This window comes from Rhinoderma darwinii, chromosome 12 (genome assembly GCF_050947455.1).
Source record: "Rhinoderma darwinii isolate aRhiDar2 chromosome 12, aRhiDar2.hap1, whole genome shotgun sequence".
NCBI classification, from domain to species: Eukaryota; Metazoa; Chordata; class Amphibia; order Anura; family Rhinodermatidae; genus Rhinoderma; species Rhinoderma darwinii.
Window position 1 is genome coordinate 60,272,124 of NC_134698.1, and position 16,686 is coordinate 60,288,809.

At 41.1% G+C, this 16,686-nt stretch overlaps 1 protein-coding gene across 7 annotated transcripts in view; it reads right to left on the reverse strand.

The window, feature by feature from the left end:
• NUMB (NUMB endocytic adaptor protein) overlaps positions 1 to 16,686 on the reverse strand; it is a 109,926-nt gene that overhangs the window by 42,197 nt on the left and 51,043 nt on the right. For 6 of the 7 annotated variants that reach the window (XM_075844550.1, XM_075844543.1, XM_075844546.1 and 3 more), the window contains exon 2: positions 3,440 to 3,488. The exons of the other annotated variant lie outside the window; for it this stretch is intronic. The gene's annotated coding sequence lies outside the window, so the exon portion shown is untranslated. The remainder of the gene's footprint in view (positions 1 to 3,439; positions 3,489 to 16,686) is intronic. 7 annotated transcript variants of the gene reach the window in all.

A 16,686-nucleotide genomic window follows, 5' to 3' on the forward strand; every position in this document is an offset into this window, starting at 1 on the left:
ACGCGGAAACTGTAAAAAACGCTCGCGGTAAAAAGTGACATGCCCTATCTTCGGCCATTTACGCCTCGGACCGTCCCATTGACATCAATGGGAGGCAGAGAAAGCGTATTTCGCTGCGTTTTTGCCTGTGGCACTCAAATAGCGCTAAAAACGCGGCAAAATCTGCCTCAAAATTAGAAACTGAATTTTGAGGAAGTTTTCTGCCTGCAAAAAACTGTGTGAACAGGGCCTAACAACGATCCAACAGTTGGATCTTCAAGTCCCAAGTGTGACTGAAAAAAAAAAAAAAAAAAAAAGTAAAATAAAAAAAGTTCAAAAAGTAATAAAATTAAAAACCGCCCTTTATTATTAGAAAAAAAAAAAATAAACTATGCAGAATTGGTATCGCCACATCCGTAATGGCCTGAACTATAAAAAAAAAAATTATAATTATCCCGCACGGTGGCTGCCATAAAAAAAACAAAAATTATACTGGAATCGCTATTTTTAGTAATTTCAGCGCCAAAAAGTTTTTAATAAATAGGGATCAAATTGTTGCACGTAGCCAAACATGGTACCAATAAAAAAAATATAGTTTGTTCTCAAAAAGCAAGTGGAAAAAGAAAAAGAAATTATGGCTCTTAGGCCTGAGTTGCACGAGCGTGTGCATTTTTGCGCACGCAAAAAACATGGCGTTTCGCGTGCGCAAAGGGCACTTAACAGCTGCGTGTGTCATCAGTGTATGATGAGCGGCTGCGTGATTTTCGCGCAGTCGCCATCATTTTGACACTCCGTTTGGATGTTTGTAAACAGAAAAGCACGTGGTGCTTTTCTGTTTACATTCAGAGTTTGACAGCTGTTGCGCGAACCACGCAGTTCGCACGGAAGTGCTTCCGTGCGACCTGCGTGGTTTTCACGCACCCATTGACTACAATGGGTGCGTGATGCGCGAAAAACGCTGAAATATAGAACATGTTGTGAGTTTTACGCAGCGCACAACTCGCGGACTGTCTGCACTGCCCCATAGCCTAATATAGGTGCGTACGACACGCGTGAAAAGCACGCGCGTATATTACGCTCGTGTAAATGATGCCTTAGACTATGGCAAAACAAAAATGGAATAATTTTGTTAAAAGCGTGATTTTATTGCGCCATAAGACATAACCTATATACATATGGTATCGCATCCACCCGCAGAATAAATTAAATATGTCATTTATAATGCACGGTAAAAAAAAAAACAATAAAAAAAAAAAATAGATGTCACGGCTAAATTATACGAAATTCAGCGAAAAACCTGTGCGATCAAAATGCTCACTATAAAGGCCTCATGCACACGAACGTATTCTTTTTCCTCCCTTAAATACTGGCGTAAATACGGGTCCTTGGTCCCACGTATTCGATTCGTATTGCACCAGTATTTACGGACCCGTGCCCGTAAGTACGGGTCCGGTGTCGCCAGTATTCCACCCGTATTCACGAGCACGTTTTCGCTGCAAAATTGCACTGCACTAAATCGGCAGCCCCTTCTCTCCATCAGTGCAGGATAGAGAGAAGGGACAGCCCTTTCCGAGGTAAAAGTAAAAGAAATTCATACTTACCCGGCCGTTGTCTTGGTGACGCGTCCCTCTTTCGACATCCAGCCCGACTCCCTGGATGACGCGGCAGTCCATGTGACCGCTGCAGCCTGTGATTGGCTGCAGCGGTCACATGGGCTGACACGTCATCCCGGGAGGCCGCACTGGAGGAAGAAGCAGGGAGTTCTGGGTAAGTATGGGTAAGTTTTTTTTTACACGTTGATCTATATTGTGATCGGACGCCACTGTCCAGGGTGCTGAAAGAGTTACTGCCGATCGTTTAACTCTTTCAGCACCCTGGACAGTGACTATCCCGACGTCGCATAGCAACGCTCCCGTAATTATGGGTGCACACACGTAGTCACCCGTAATTACGGGAGCCCCATAGACTTCTATGGGCCTGCCCGTGCAGTAATTACGGCCTAAATAGGACATGTTCTATATTTTTCAACAGCCCGGGCACCTTCCCGTAAGCCTACGGGGAGGTACCCGTGGCCAATAGAAGTCTATGGACCCGTAATTACAGGTGTTTTTTACGTTCATGTGCATGGGGCCTAACCCTAGATAAACTCTTTTAGGGCTGTAGTTTCCCAAATGGGGTCACTTCTGGGGGTTTTCCACTGTTTTGGTCCCTCAGGGGCTTTACAAATGCGACATGACGCCCGAAAACTATTCCAGCAAACTTGAGCTTCAAAAGCCAAATAGCGCTCCTTTCCCTACTGCCGTGTATCCAAACAGCAGTTTATTACCACATATGGGGTATTGCCGTAATCAGGAGAAATGCTTTACAAATTTTGGGGTGCTTTTGCTTCTTTATGCCTTGTAAAAATTGATAATTCCTACGTTTTATTGGGAAAAAAATGTAGATTTAAATTTTTACGGACTAATTCAACTAAATTCAGCAAAAAAACCTGTGGGGTTAAAATGCTCCTTATACCACTCTATCAATTCCTTGAGAGGTGGGGTTTGCCAAATGGTGTGTTTTTGGGGGGTTTCCACTGTTTTGGCCCCACACGACATCTTGAAACTTGACATGGTGCCTAAAATATATTCTAATAAAAAGGAGGCTCCAAAATCCTTTGCTTCGGACTGCCTGTGTTTCAGTCCGTAAGCACACTAGGGCCAGATGTGGGATATTTCTAAAAACTGCAGAATCTGGGCAATAAATATAGAGTTGCATTTATTGGGTAAAACCTTCTGAATTACCGATTTGTTTTTTATTAAAATGGATTTTCTGACAAATAAAGAAAAGAAGAAATTTGTAAATTTCACCTCTACTTTGCTTTAATTCCTCTGAAACACCTAAAGGGTTAAGAAACTTTCTAAATTCTGTTTTGAAAACTTTGAGGGGTGCAGTTTTTAAAATTGGGTGACTTATGGGGGTTTCTAATATAGAAGGCCCTTAAAGCCACTTCACAACTGAACTGGTACCTATAAAAATAGGTTTTGGAAATTTTCTTGAAAATATGAGAAATTGCTGCTAAAGTTCTAAGCCTTGTGACGTCCTAGAAAAATAAAAGCACGTTCAAAAAACGATGTCAACATAAAGTAGACATACGGGAAATGTTAATTAGTACCTATTTTGTGTGGTATTACTATCTGTTTTACAAGCAGATAAATTTAAATTTAGAAAAATGCAAATTTGCTCTAAAGTTTGGTGTTTTTCACAAATAAATACTGAAATTCTTGATCACATTTTTCCACTAACATAAAGTACAATATGTCACGAGAAAAAAAATCTCAGAATCGCTTGGATAGGTTAAAAGCATTCCCAAGTTATTACCACATAAAGCGACACGTCAGACTTGAAAAAAAAACTGGCTGCATCCACAAGGCCAAAACATGCTCCGTCCTGAAGGGGTTAAGAAGATTTACTTATTTACCTTAGTGGCTCCCCTCCTATTACCAATATCAAAGCTACTTCTTTTATCCCTGTAAGAAAAGAAAGACAAAACAAAAAACATTTCAGCAATATATAAAAAGGGGGTTAATTATTAACATTCGTTAGAGATTCTGTTCATAATGGATGGTTAAAAGGTTAAAATATATTTTGGAAAAAAGCGTAACATTAAAACCCACATAAAAAAACAAAACTTTTGATGAAAAATATAACAAGAGTCAAATTAAAGGCCTCATACACACTTATGCGGGACTGGCTCTGGGTATATATGTTAGGCCCTCGGTCTACCTCACTTTTGGCTTTGCAAACATAGAGCATGTTTACCTGATCACCATGGCATCTGCCCACGTTTGCCTAATGCAGACGCTGGCCCTGCACCTGTGTTTTAATACGGTTAATATTGCTCCGTACTGCGTGCAGTATATTGCACAGTATTCCCCACTACAAGCCATGAAAAAGGGGTTACAATCTGATGCGCCATCTTTTGGCGTATGTTGCGATTTGCGCCGACTCCACAGAAATGTAATAATCAAATGCACTCCTACTTTTTTCAGTATCTTTGCGATACATGTTTCAAATACATCAGTGGGCATGATGCCTATTGCAAAGGCTTGTGTGCCATCATTGCTAATTTGCAAATACTTAGAATACTTGGAGGTCATTTCCATAAAGTATTGCAACAGCAAGCCTAAGGCCCTGTTCACATCTGTGTCAGAGCTTCCATTGCTGATGGAGCGGTGATGGATCTGTTTTTAATAGATCAAAAATGAAGGTTTACAGATCCTAACAGATCCCACTGATTTATGAAATCCATAAAATTTCAGATTTTTATTTTTAGTTGGGTGGAAACCTAACAACACTGGCATACTAAAGCAACCTGATTATATTAATGGAGATCGTAACAGAATTCAAACAGATGCACAAACACATAGGCTTACAATGATAAATATTTGAAAAAATGTACAAATCTGGATTTTATCTCGACAAACCCTTTCCATATACCCCATAAGGGAATGCGGACGTCATAGACGGGGTAGACCCGCTTAAAGAATGTCCTCACAAAACTGTGAATAACTGAATATCTGATCTCAAATCTGGTAGTTTAAGAAAAAATATGATTTTTTCCGTTTTTTCCCTCAAACTTCTTAAACTACCATTTACCACCGGGCGCTTTGGATCCGGATCGGAAGGCAGGCTGCACAACCAACTAGGCCAGCAGAACTGATCCCCTATCTGTGGCTTTTTTCCTAAACCATTTGATGCACTATGTGCACTTTGTGTTGTTTTTTCTCCTCTACTGTTCATCTCAAAACTGATCCATCCACACTAATAAAATGGGAAACAGACCAGTTCCACATTGTCTGAAGCGCTTATATTTTTAGCAGGTAAGGCTTCATTCACATCTGCGCCAGGGTCCCGTTCCAACGTTCCGTCTGAACTTTCCATCGGACTGAGCTCTGACAGACACAAACGGTTTAGTTTTCGTTTGTCTCTATTGTGCAAGGGTTCCGTCGTTTTGACGGAATCAATAGTGTAGTCGACTACCCTACTGATTCAGTCAAAACGACGGAACCCTTGCACAACGGAGACAAATGGAAACCATTTGCACCGTATTAGTCACCATTGAGATCAATGGTGATGGAAACGGAAACCTTTAGTTTTCGTTTGTGTCAGTCAGGATCCTATTCCGACGGAAAGGGACCTTGGCGCAGATGTGAACGAAGTCTAATAGAATCTTCGTTTTTGTTAAACATAATTATGCTGAGAGGGATACAAGAGAAAAGTAGGGGACCCAGCAACAAGATAGATGGATACAAATCACAAAACAAGAAGATTGGAGATTCTGAAAAAAAATTACAAAAAAAATATAAAAAAAACATCAAACCAAAAAACAGATTTATGGGGTCACCAGCACTTAAATTTATCTAGTTGGCAATGATAATTATAAATCGGCTAATATTAAAACGACCAATTCCATAGATCATTATTCATAGGGCATGTAGGTTCTTTGAGGACAAAAGTACCGATCCATCAGGACAAGACCTTGGGCAAATGACAGCTTGGATTGAAAACAGAAGTCACACTCGCAAAGCAACAAGGGAGTAAACGAACATAAAACCTAAAAGCATAAAGAAAATATGAAGTGAAACATGCTAGGAGATGGCAAAAACCAAATCGTGATGCCTCTGTTCTTAGATGTTTGTGCAAACCACCATTCTGCAAAACTTCATGTCAAAAAGCCATGATTCAGCATACACAACCACAAACAGTGCAAAAAACTTGTCATTTCCGGTATTTATGCTCCGAGACGTTCCACATGCTGTGAACAAAGTGTGAGATGAATTCTGCAGACATCAAGTGTTAAAACCGTATCACTGTATCCTTCCGCTGTGAGCCAAAGGTCAAGGTGTCAGCTCTAATAAAATCAAATGAACCCATTTAAACTAGATCTTAGACCTCATACACAAGGCTGTAGAATTAATCCGGAATTACGGACCCATTCATTTCTATGGCCAACGGACATCTTTACTGTAAATTTACAAGGTGTCCGGGGCGTAGAAACCTTTTGTAAAAAAATAGGACGTCCTATTTTTTTTATATTTTGATCCAATACTTTATTTTTTTTGTAAATTCTATTTTTATTGAAATACAAAAAAAAAGCATATGAAAAATACAGGACATCGATAATCTTCTCTCAGACAGAGAAAACAAATAAGTATGCATATATCCGTCAACTCACAGGTCAAAGAAAGGCGGTGGATTAAGATCATCCCAACCTAATACATACAATTATAAAGTCATCTGAATATACATCATAGAAAATATATAAGGAGCAATTCAAGTCCAATACCTCAAACAAACATGCATCAAAACACAATACAATAAGAACACACACAATATTATATATATATATATCCATATATATATATATATATATATATATATCCATCTATCTCCTCATAGACAAACCAAATGGCGACAAGGTAGGGATATCTAATAAAGGCGTGAGTAGAATTACCTTAAAGAGGCAGATACCTAAGCGGTCTATGTAAATTACAAAAGGAGATGAGTAAGTAAACTAAATCTGAAATTTGCTCCAATTCACATGAGATCTAGGTTTCCAATCAACAATAGAAATGTAAAAATCCTTCCATTAACCCGGCAAACAACATGCTAGAAGTTAGGTTATCCTAGGAGTACTAATAGACTCACTCATGGCTATCGAGTAATTATCAGTATCAATTTCCATAAAGGGGAGGCGAAGGGGAGAGAAGGTCATTAGGCTAGTTGGCGGGGGTGCGAACATAGTCCAACCACGGCCCCCAAATGGACAAATAGGAGGATCTAGAGTTGTGCACCCAATTCCTTCACGCGACATAATTGGTGCATTTTAGACACCCACATATCAGTAGTCGGGGAGGTAGTATCCCTCCATTTTATAGGAACAATTTTATTGCAGAAATCATAAAAAGGTAGGTACATTTTTAGTCGATGGTGTGAAATGCGATTGTGGACACCATAATAGGACCAAGCCCGCACTCAGTGTATAGGAAGTGCAGCAAATTATATTTATAAGCTGTTCAATTGCCTCCAAAAATGGTCTAATGAGGGGACAGTGTAACGTCTATGGCCGTGGCCCGTCGTTCTGACTTGCCCTCTGACGGACGTGTGAGTGCTCGGCGGCATCTCCCTCCTGAGAAACACCGGCACTCACTTCCTGGTTCTGTGACTGTCTGCCGCAGGGCGCGTGCGCCCGCATGGCCTTAAAGGGCCAGTGTGCGCATAATTGCAGGAAGTCTGCAATCAGTCCAGAATGCTGCTGGACTATAAAAAAGGGCTCTGCCCCCTTGATCTTCACCTGAGCGTTGTTGTGTACTTAAAGTTTGTATTGCAAATGGTCTCCTAGTGTTTTCCAGTTCCCAGTGTTACTCGTTCCTGCTGCCTGTACCTTGTATCCCGTGCTACCGTGCCTCTGTGCCATCTAGAGTTGAAGTAGAGTGGTGTCTTCAGCTGCCTCTACTGTATCACACCCCGCCGGGTGTCGGTCTACTGCCGGAGCCTTATCTTCAGCCTGAATCACTGCTACTGTCTACATTGCCTCAGGTACCTTTCCTGGACTATAGACTTTGTATTGTACCTGTTTGGCCAGCTGCTATTCCGCTACGCGGTACGGCCCAGTGGGTCCACACCCCGTGCCGTGACAGACAGGACAACCAAATATGGGATAACTGCCAGTGTCTACATTGCATCTCCAGCAGTTATCACAAGGTATCAAACCAACATATGAATGGGACAGTCGCAAAAATTTCAGCTGCAAATCTGTCGCATTCCACAAAAATGCTTTCTTCACTAATTTTTTTGTTTGGCCCTTTTTTGGGCTGGTCAAAAATGCCATGCGTTTTTTGGTCAGTGGCCTTTGTTCACGAACCATGGGATGACAGAGAGACACAGAGAGACGGAGAGACAATTGCCCCATAATAGTTGGGCACAGTGTCTCCTTAATAGCACCACAAAAGTCCATACAACAAAATACAGGTGAACCATTACCAACCGTTCAGAGTAGGAGCGGATTAAGTGTTCTTGGATGTTCAAAAACAGACTGCACCACAGGAAATATCATGCAGATTGATGGAGGAATGGATCCAACAAAAATATTAACAAATACTTGAGTAAATACTACAGTTCAGAAACTGAAAAGAACAGGACTTACAGGAAAAAGATGAATGGGTTTTGGAAAATCTCTCCGTCCTCTACCGACAGAATATCAAATATGTAGTGCAAAGCATAGGAAAAAAAAAAAGCTTGCGAAAGCAAGGAAGATCCAAAATCAATATTAGAACGAGATTTCAGAAAATGAGGCACTCACATTATTATTTCCACAAAGCTCTAAATTGACTTTGCTTGTGCCAAAAAGTTTTATGGAAAAATCTGTTAGTAGAGATACCTGGTGACTGGTAAATTACTTCCTACATTAGAAAACCAGTCTCGGGGTCTTTTGTACAAATACTAGAAGTGATTTTTATTTTATATTTTTTTTCTATTTAAGTATTAACAACTTTAGGCCTCGTTCACATTAGCGTTGGCCTTCCATTCATGGGTTCCGTTAGACCTTTCAGTCGGAGGAACACATGAACGGAAATACAAACGGAAACCATAGCTTCCATTTGCATTACCATGGATTTCAATGGTAATGCTTCCATGGCAATTGGTTTCCGTTTGTTTGTATTCTGTAAGGTTTCCATTTAATTAGCGAAAGTAGACTATGTTATGGTTTTTTGCAAAAAAAAACAAAAAAAAACAGAAACCTTAAGCAACGGAAGCATTACCATTGAAATCAATGGTAATGCAAACGGATTGGTTTCCATTCATCTTTCCGTTCATAGGTTACTCCGATGGAAAGGTCTAACGGAACCAGACGCTGATGTGAACGAGGCCTTAAGCCTCATTCACACGACAGGGTCCGAGTGACGGCCGGGGATTGGAGATTCCGACCTCTACAGGGAGCGTAAAAAGACCCTCCTCCTCCTCACATGCACTCTGCACTGTGAGGAGGAGGAGGAGAGAGAGCGTGAGCGACGGAATACATGGCCATCACTCAGGACACATTCCGGTGATGGCCGTGTATTACCCGGCCCCATAGACTTCTATGGGAGCCGGGCAAACGGCTGAAAATAATGCATGTCCCATTTTTTGACGGCCAGGGTTCCCGGCCGTCAAAAAATCGGTCGTGTGAATAGCGCCATTAGGGGTCTACTGTTCCTAATGCAGCCGGGTGATGGCCCTGTCGTGTGAATAAGGGCTTATTTTTATTGCGTCTACATATTCAATCAAGGAAGTAACTAATAAGCAACACAACAAGTCAACAAATGAGACAAAAGGAGATAAACATTTTTTTTTTATTAATTCATGCTCATGTGTTAGCTACGCATGTTGAGGGGTTTTGGTGATTTTATGGGGGCATAGTTTGGCCGCTTGTCAGGGTGGCAACCCCCAAGAGATTATGTTTAGCATGTTTATAAGGTTATAAATTTGTACATGTGGTGTATTTACTTCTAATAAAATATATTTTTATAGGTATTATATAGTGACTTTAACCGGTTCCCGACATTTGTCGTATGGATACGTCATGGAAAGCCAGTGCTTCCCGCAAAATGTCGTATACGTACGATAAATGGATGGCACCAGCTCAGAAGCGGAGTCTGTGCCATTATCCCCGGATGTCAGTTGTATCTTACAGCCGTCACCTTGCTGTAATGATGGGGACTGGTTAGCTTCCCCTTAAATGAAGCGGTCAAAAGCGATCGCTGCATTTAAGGTGTTGGCAGCTCATCGGCACCCCAGCAATGAAATCGCCGGGGTGTCGGTGGCTGCAATGGCAACCCGAGGCCTAACACTGGCCTCCTGGTATGCCTAGTACAGAAAACTTCCAGCCCCCCCCCCCCCGGAGGCAGAGCCTAAAATGCTTCCGTAGCCATCGGAAAGATGGCGCCGGCTCAGGAGATGAGCCGTCGTCATCAGCGGTGGATATCAGATGTATGTTACAGCTGACATCCACATGCAACGGCAGGAACCGGAGCTAGCTTTGATTCCTGCCATTAACCCCATAAAAAGCTAGAAAGCTAGAAACTATCGCTGCATCTTTGTGTTTGTCAGCAGAATCGGCAGTTCCGCCCTGCACCGCAGGGCTGCCAACTGCTACTATGGCAACAGGAGACCTAACAATGGCATCCTGCTCTCCCATTACGGAAGCAGATTAGGCTCCGCCTGGAGGCAAAGCCTAAATCGGCTTGCTGTCAATGAAAGACTGACAGGTCTAATACATTGCACTACATAGGTAGTGACGGTTGTAGATGTAAAAGTCTGAAGTGTCCATAAAATAAGCTCTTGTAACACGCCAAATAATGCAACCCGACCCTGGGTTTCGCCCTTCTGGCTTCCTCTGGGAAGCTTATTTTATGATTTTATCTATATCTGTTTTTGTAAGTATGGAATAAACTTGTGGAATTTGTAGTTTCCAAAAGGTTGTGCACCATCTCCTTTTTCTCCCTTGTTGGAGATTTAGAACATCAAGTACGAGGATATACACAGCAAGCTTTTGCATTTCTGCAGTTTCATTTCTGTGTGGAACCACAAGTACCAGCGAGATATACACACCAGGGGAAATTTGGATCGTTTTTTTCTGCATGCTAGCTGGGGGAAGGTCAAACCCTTGATGGACACTTCAGACTTTACATCTACAACCGTCTGAGCGGTAAAAAACTATCAATTTGTCTCTGTGTTTTGTGGTGTTGAGGATCTCATCTCTTTTTTACCTGCTCCGGTTGTTCTTCTCCTTGTTGAGATATTTCAGTGGTAGAGAGCCGAGTTGCATATTTGGTTGTTATAGGTAGTGCAATGTATTAGAAAAAAAAAATCTGACAGTTGGATCTTCAAATCCCCTAGTGGGACTAAAAAAAACAAAAAGTTGTAAAAAACAATAATAAAATAAAATAAAAAAAAGTGATCAAAAAGTCGCATGTATCCAAAATTGGTACCTATGAAAAACTAGAGCTCGTCTCGCAAAAAACAAGCCCTCATACAGCTCAGTCGACGCAAAAAATTAAAAAGTTATTGTTCTCACAACATGGTGACAAAAAAAGAAAGTAATTTTATTGTGGAAAAATTTGTAAAACATAAAAAAGTTCTATAAATTAGGTATCGCCGGAATTGTACAGACCCGCAGAATAATGTTAACATGTAATTTAAAAAAACAACTAAAAACGATGACAGAATTGCTGTTTTTTGGTCACTTTGCCTCCCCAAAAAAACAGGATAAAAAGTGATCAAAAATTTGCATGTACCCCAAAATGGTACCAATAATAACTACAGCTCGGCCCGCAAATAAACAGCCCTCATACCACAACATCTATGAAAAAATAAATTAGTTAATGCTCTAATAAGTCAGGAAATAAAAATATGCAGTTGTGCAGATCAGAGGGGAACATTTCATCTGTTTCAAGAGGCGATTTATCGAGGCCCTAAAATTAGAGAACCAGGAAAGGGAGGGCCCAAACATATCTGCTGGAAGCAAGGGCGCCCTTATTATACCAGGACAATGCTTCCCAGCAAAATTCACCAAACGGCAAAGGTGCGGAGTGTGGACCAAAAGAGTGACAAGGAAGGACATCTATCAGTGCGACACTGGCCTGTGCAGAATGGATTGCTTCACAGTGTAACACACATCTATGGATTATTTTATGTTGGTTTTTTTTACCCCATTATTATACCACCTGACTATGCCTCTGATGTACTCTGCCCAGCTTACATATGCCCTCACATTATAAACTGAAATACCAGTAAAAATTCCAAACAAAACTACCCCCAAGCAAAATCTATGCTTCAAAAGCAAAATGGTGCTCCCTCCCTTCTGAACCCTACAGTGTGCCCAAACAGTAGTTTCCTTCCACATATATGGCATCACCAAACCAGGGAGAACCCCTTTTAACAATTTTTAGGGTGTGTGTGTCTCCAGTAGCATTAGCTGGGCACGACATATTTGCCACGGAAATAGCATATCTGGGGAAAAATTCTAATTTTTACTTTGCACCATCTGCAGCACAAATCATTTATGGAAAAGACCTGTGGGGTGAAAATGCTCACTACACCCCTTAATAAATGCCTTGATGGGTGTAGTTTGCAAAATGGGTTCACTTCTCAGTGGTTTATTTTATTATTACACATCTGAGCCCTGCAATTTTGAACCAATACTTTGTAAGTCGCCAAATTAGGCCTCAACTTCGCATGGTACTCTTTCACTCCTGAGCCTGGTCGAATGTCCAGGCAAAAGATTAGCACCCCACGTAGGGTGTTTCTAAAACTGGGAAACACAGCATAATAATTAGACAGCTGTTTGGTTATGGCAGCACAAGCTGGGCACCACATATTGGCATATCTATGGAAAAAATCCCATTTTCACTCTGCAACAGTGAGTGCACACTAATTTGCTACAAAACACCTGTGGGGTTAACATGCTCACAACACCCCTAGGTGAATACCTTGAGGGGTGAAGTTGCCAAAATGGGGGTTTTCGCTGTTTTGGTCCCACAGGGGCTTTGCAAATGCGACATAGCGACAGGAAACCAATCCTGCACTCCAAAAGCAAAATGGCGCTTCTGAGCCCTGCGGTGTGCCCAAACAGCAGTTTATGACCACATATGGGGTATTTCCGTACTCCAGAGAAGTTGCTTTATAAATGTTGTTCTTTTTTCCTTTATTTGTTGAGAAAATGAAAAATTTTGAACTAAAGCTATGTCTTATTAAAGAAAAAAGGTTTTTATGTTCACTGCCCAATTCTAATAAAATGTATGAAGCACCTGTGGGGCAAAAATGCTCACTACACCCTAGCTGAATTCCTCAAGGGGTGTAGTTTCCAAAATGGAATAATTTTTTGGGCGTTTGTTGTTTTGGTCCCTCAGGGGCTTTGCAATTGCGACATTGCCTCCGCAAACCATTCCTGCTAAATTTGAGCTCCAAAAGCCAAATGGCGCTCTTTTCCCTTCTAAGCCCTGCCGTGTGTCCAAACAGTCGTTTATTACCACAGGTGGGGTATTGTTTTGCTCGGGAGAAATTGCTTTACAAATGTAGCGGTGCTTTTTCTCCTTTAGTCCTTGTGGAAATGAGAAAAAATTAGCTAAACCTACAATTTCTTTGAAAGAATGTAGATTTTCATTTTCACGGTCCAATTCCAATAATTTGTTAAAAAAAACCTGTAAGGTCAAAATGCTCACTATGCCCCTAGATAATGTCCTTGAGGGGTTTAGTTTCCTAAATGAGGTTCACTTTAGGGGGATTTCCACTGTTTTGGCACCGCAAGAGCCATTCAGACCGGACATGGTGCCTAAAATATATTCTAATAAAAAGGAGGCCCGAAATCCACTAGGTGGTCCTTTGTTTCTGAGGCCTGTGCTTCAATCCATAAGCACACTTGGGCCACATGTGGGATATTTCCTAAAACTGTAGAACCTGAGCAATAAATATTGAGTTGAGTTTCTCAGGTAAAACTTTGTGTTTAAAAAAAATAAAAAATAAAATAAAATGGATTAAATATGAATTTCTTAAAAAAATTATTTTTTTTTTACATTTGTACATTTCACCTCGACTTTGCTTTAATTCCTGTGAAATGTCTAAAAGGTTAAGAAACTTTCTAAATGCGGTTTTGAATACTTTGAGGGATGACATTTTTTAAATGGGGGTTTCTAATATATAAGGCCCTAAAAGTCACTTCACAACTGAACCGGTTCCTGAAAAAATAGCCTTTTGACATTTTCTTGAAAATGTGAGAAATTGCTGCTAAAGTTCTAAGCCTTGGAACGTCCTATAAAAATTAAAGGATGTTCAAAAAACAATGGCAATCTAAAGTAGACATATGGGGGATGTTAATTAGTAACAATTTTGTGTGGTATAACTGCCTGTCTTACAAGCAGATACATTTCAAATTTTAGAAAAGTGCTAATTTTTGCAATCTTTCACTAAATTTGGATGTTTTTCACAATTAAATACTAAATGTACCGAGCAAATTTTAACAGTAAGGCTGGGTTCACACGACCTATTTTCAGGCGTAAATGGGGCGTTTTACGCCTCGAATTACGCCTGAAAACACGGCTCAAATAAGTCGGCAAACATCTGCCCATTAATTTCAATGGGTTTGCCGACGTACTGTGCCGACGACCTATAATTTTACGCGTCACTGTCAAGAGATGGCGCGTAAAATAACAGCGTCGTCAAAAGAAATGCAGAACACTTCTTGGGACGTAATTGGATCAGTTTTTCATTGACTTCAATGAAGAACAGCTCCAAATTACGGCCGTAATTGACGCCTCGCAAAACGCGAGTACAAGCAATTACGTCTGAAATGCAGGAGCTGTTTTCTTCTGAAAACAGCTCCGTAATTTCAGCCGTAATTGACGTTATCGTGTGCACATACCCTAACAAAGTCCAATGTGTCACAAGAAAATCTCAGAATCACTTGGATAGGTGAAAGTATTCCGAAGTTATTAGCACAAAGTGAAACGTGTCAGATTTGAAAAAGGAGGCTCTGTCAGGAAGGTCAAAAGTGGCCAAAGCTGGAAGGGGTTAAAGGTTTTGCCTTATACATACCCATTTGTTTTTGTTTGGCATTCTGAAGACTTCTTGCCGAAAATGACGACTTATGCAACCTCAATATACTAGTCTTTCTCAATTAATTAGAATATCAAAAAGTTAAATTTCAGTAATTCAATTCATAAAGTGACCCTTTGCAAAACTAGTGTGGTGCAGGAACTGCTGAAGCCTGTGATGGGGGACACATAGATCATCATAGAATCAAGTAGAGAAATCGGGTCACCGAGTCGGATTCCCACTGCTGCTAACAACCATCCCAGTCTGATATATAGAGAAAGAAGCAGCAAGAAAAAGAACAGGTGAGAGACTGACACATGGAATACCATAATGGTACACATGGGAAAGTTTACTTTTGTCCGGTGTGTCCCTTTAAAATGCTATTCCCCAAATTTCAAAGAACAGCTTCTCTATGAATACAGCCTTCTTTACAGGACTTCATAAAATGCATGAATGAATCTAACACTTCTCTGCAGTCATTCTGGTATCAGTTATCATAATGATGTGGCTTTACTACAAGGAAAAGAACAAGGCTTGAAGGGAAAACCCCTGGGAGCAACTAAAAACCACAAAAGGAATCCCTGCATTTCAGATTACATGAAACCAAGAAGCAAAGCCCTTAGTAATTAGAATGTATAACCTCGCACAGCAGAGCGCCTCCAGGTAAATACCCTGATCACATGAGATAGAACATTCTCCAGCTGCTCCATCCTATAAAACAAGGACTCCCACAGGGGCGCAGGGTGCAGCCTGGTACAGCAGTAGCAAATAGAGAAGCTCTCAAAAAGCACAAAACTCCCACAGCTCCAAACGTTAAAGGCCATCATGGTCTTGAAACCATTATAACCAATGTCAACATACAAATTTTGATTATAAAGTCTGCTGTACAACTCACATAGCAGACGGTTGACCAAGCCTACCCAACGTGCACCGGGTGATCGGCCGACCGCCATCAGTCCCATAAACTTGATTGCTTGGATTGGTGGAGAATACATGTTTATTGCCATAGGAAGAAGGGGATAAGCAGTACAGTATGTTTTTTTTCCTAAAAATTTGGTCTCCTCTCCATATCTCACTCAAATGATGTAAATACATGAAAATCAAGAAATGTGGCAAAGTTTGGCAGAAGTATAGGGGAAAAAAAGAGAGTTACTTAGTTTTGCTTGGTGACAAACTTTTTTTTACCTTACTATTCCAATAACTGCAAATTACAAAATAATGTAATGCCAACCATAAAGGTAGATGAAGACTTGTGAACAACAGTATAGCAAATGGAGTGGAACTGGTACTTTTCCAGTAGTGCTTGAAAACTACCTTCATTTCCCTCTTTAAGAGGGGTATTCCCAGCTAAAACATTTATGGAACTTCCACGCGAGTAAGCGGGCTCGGGAGAGGTTGCAACTTCCATAGGAATGGATGGGGAGAGCAAGCAAAAAAAAAAAAAAAAAAGCAGCTTACCAGGCAGGAAGGGAGTCTGATGACCTCCATTCTGGAGATAGATGTCATTTTCAGCTCGGTAACCACCACTTAGTTGGGAATACCCATTTAACCCATACCCGACAGTTGACATAGGGTTACATCATAAGTGAGAAGGGGGGTATGGAGCAGATTGAGCGCACTCCATACTCAGCGGGTGTCCGCTGTATGTTACAACCAACACCTCACTGCAACGATCGGGATCGAAGATAACTAGCCACTTAAATCACTTAGATGCCACGTTCAATAGCGACAACAGCATGTAAGCCGTTAGAAAAAGGGGGGCTGCCCCTTCCAGCAGACCATCGCCACCCCCGTGAGACATGATCACAGGGTGCCAATGGAGGTCAGGGCAGCCTGGGGGCCTAATGAAGGCTCCTATCAAGCGCTGAACCGGTTTAAAAACACAATATACTGCAATACATATGTATTGCAGTCAAGTCTGCCCTATGGGGACCAATATTAAAAAGTAAAAAAGTAGTCCAAGATGTTCGTCTGATGGGGCGGACTTGAAGCATATGTTCTGGAGCTGTCCAATGCTAAATGGATATTGGGGGGAGGTTAGAGGCATGGTAACAAGGGTGTATGGTAGGGATTTTCCGTTGAACCCTAAGATCT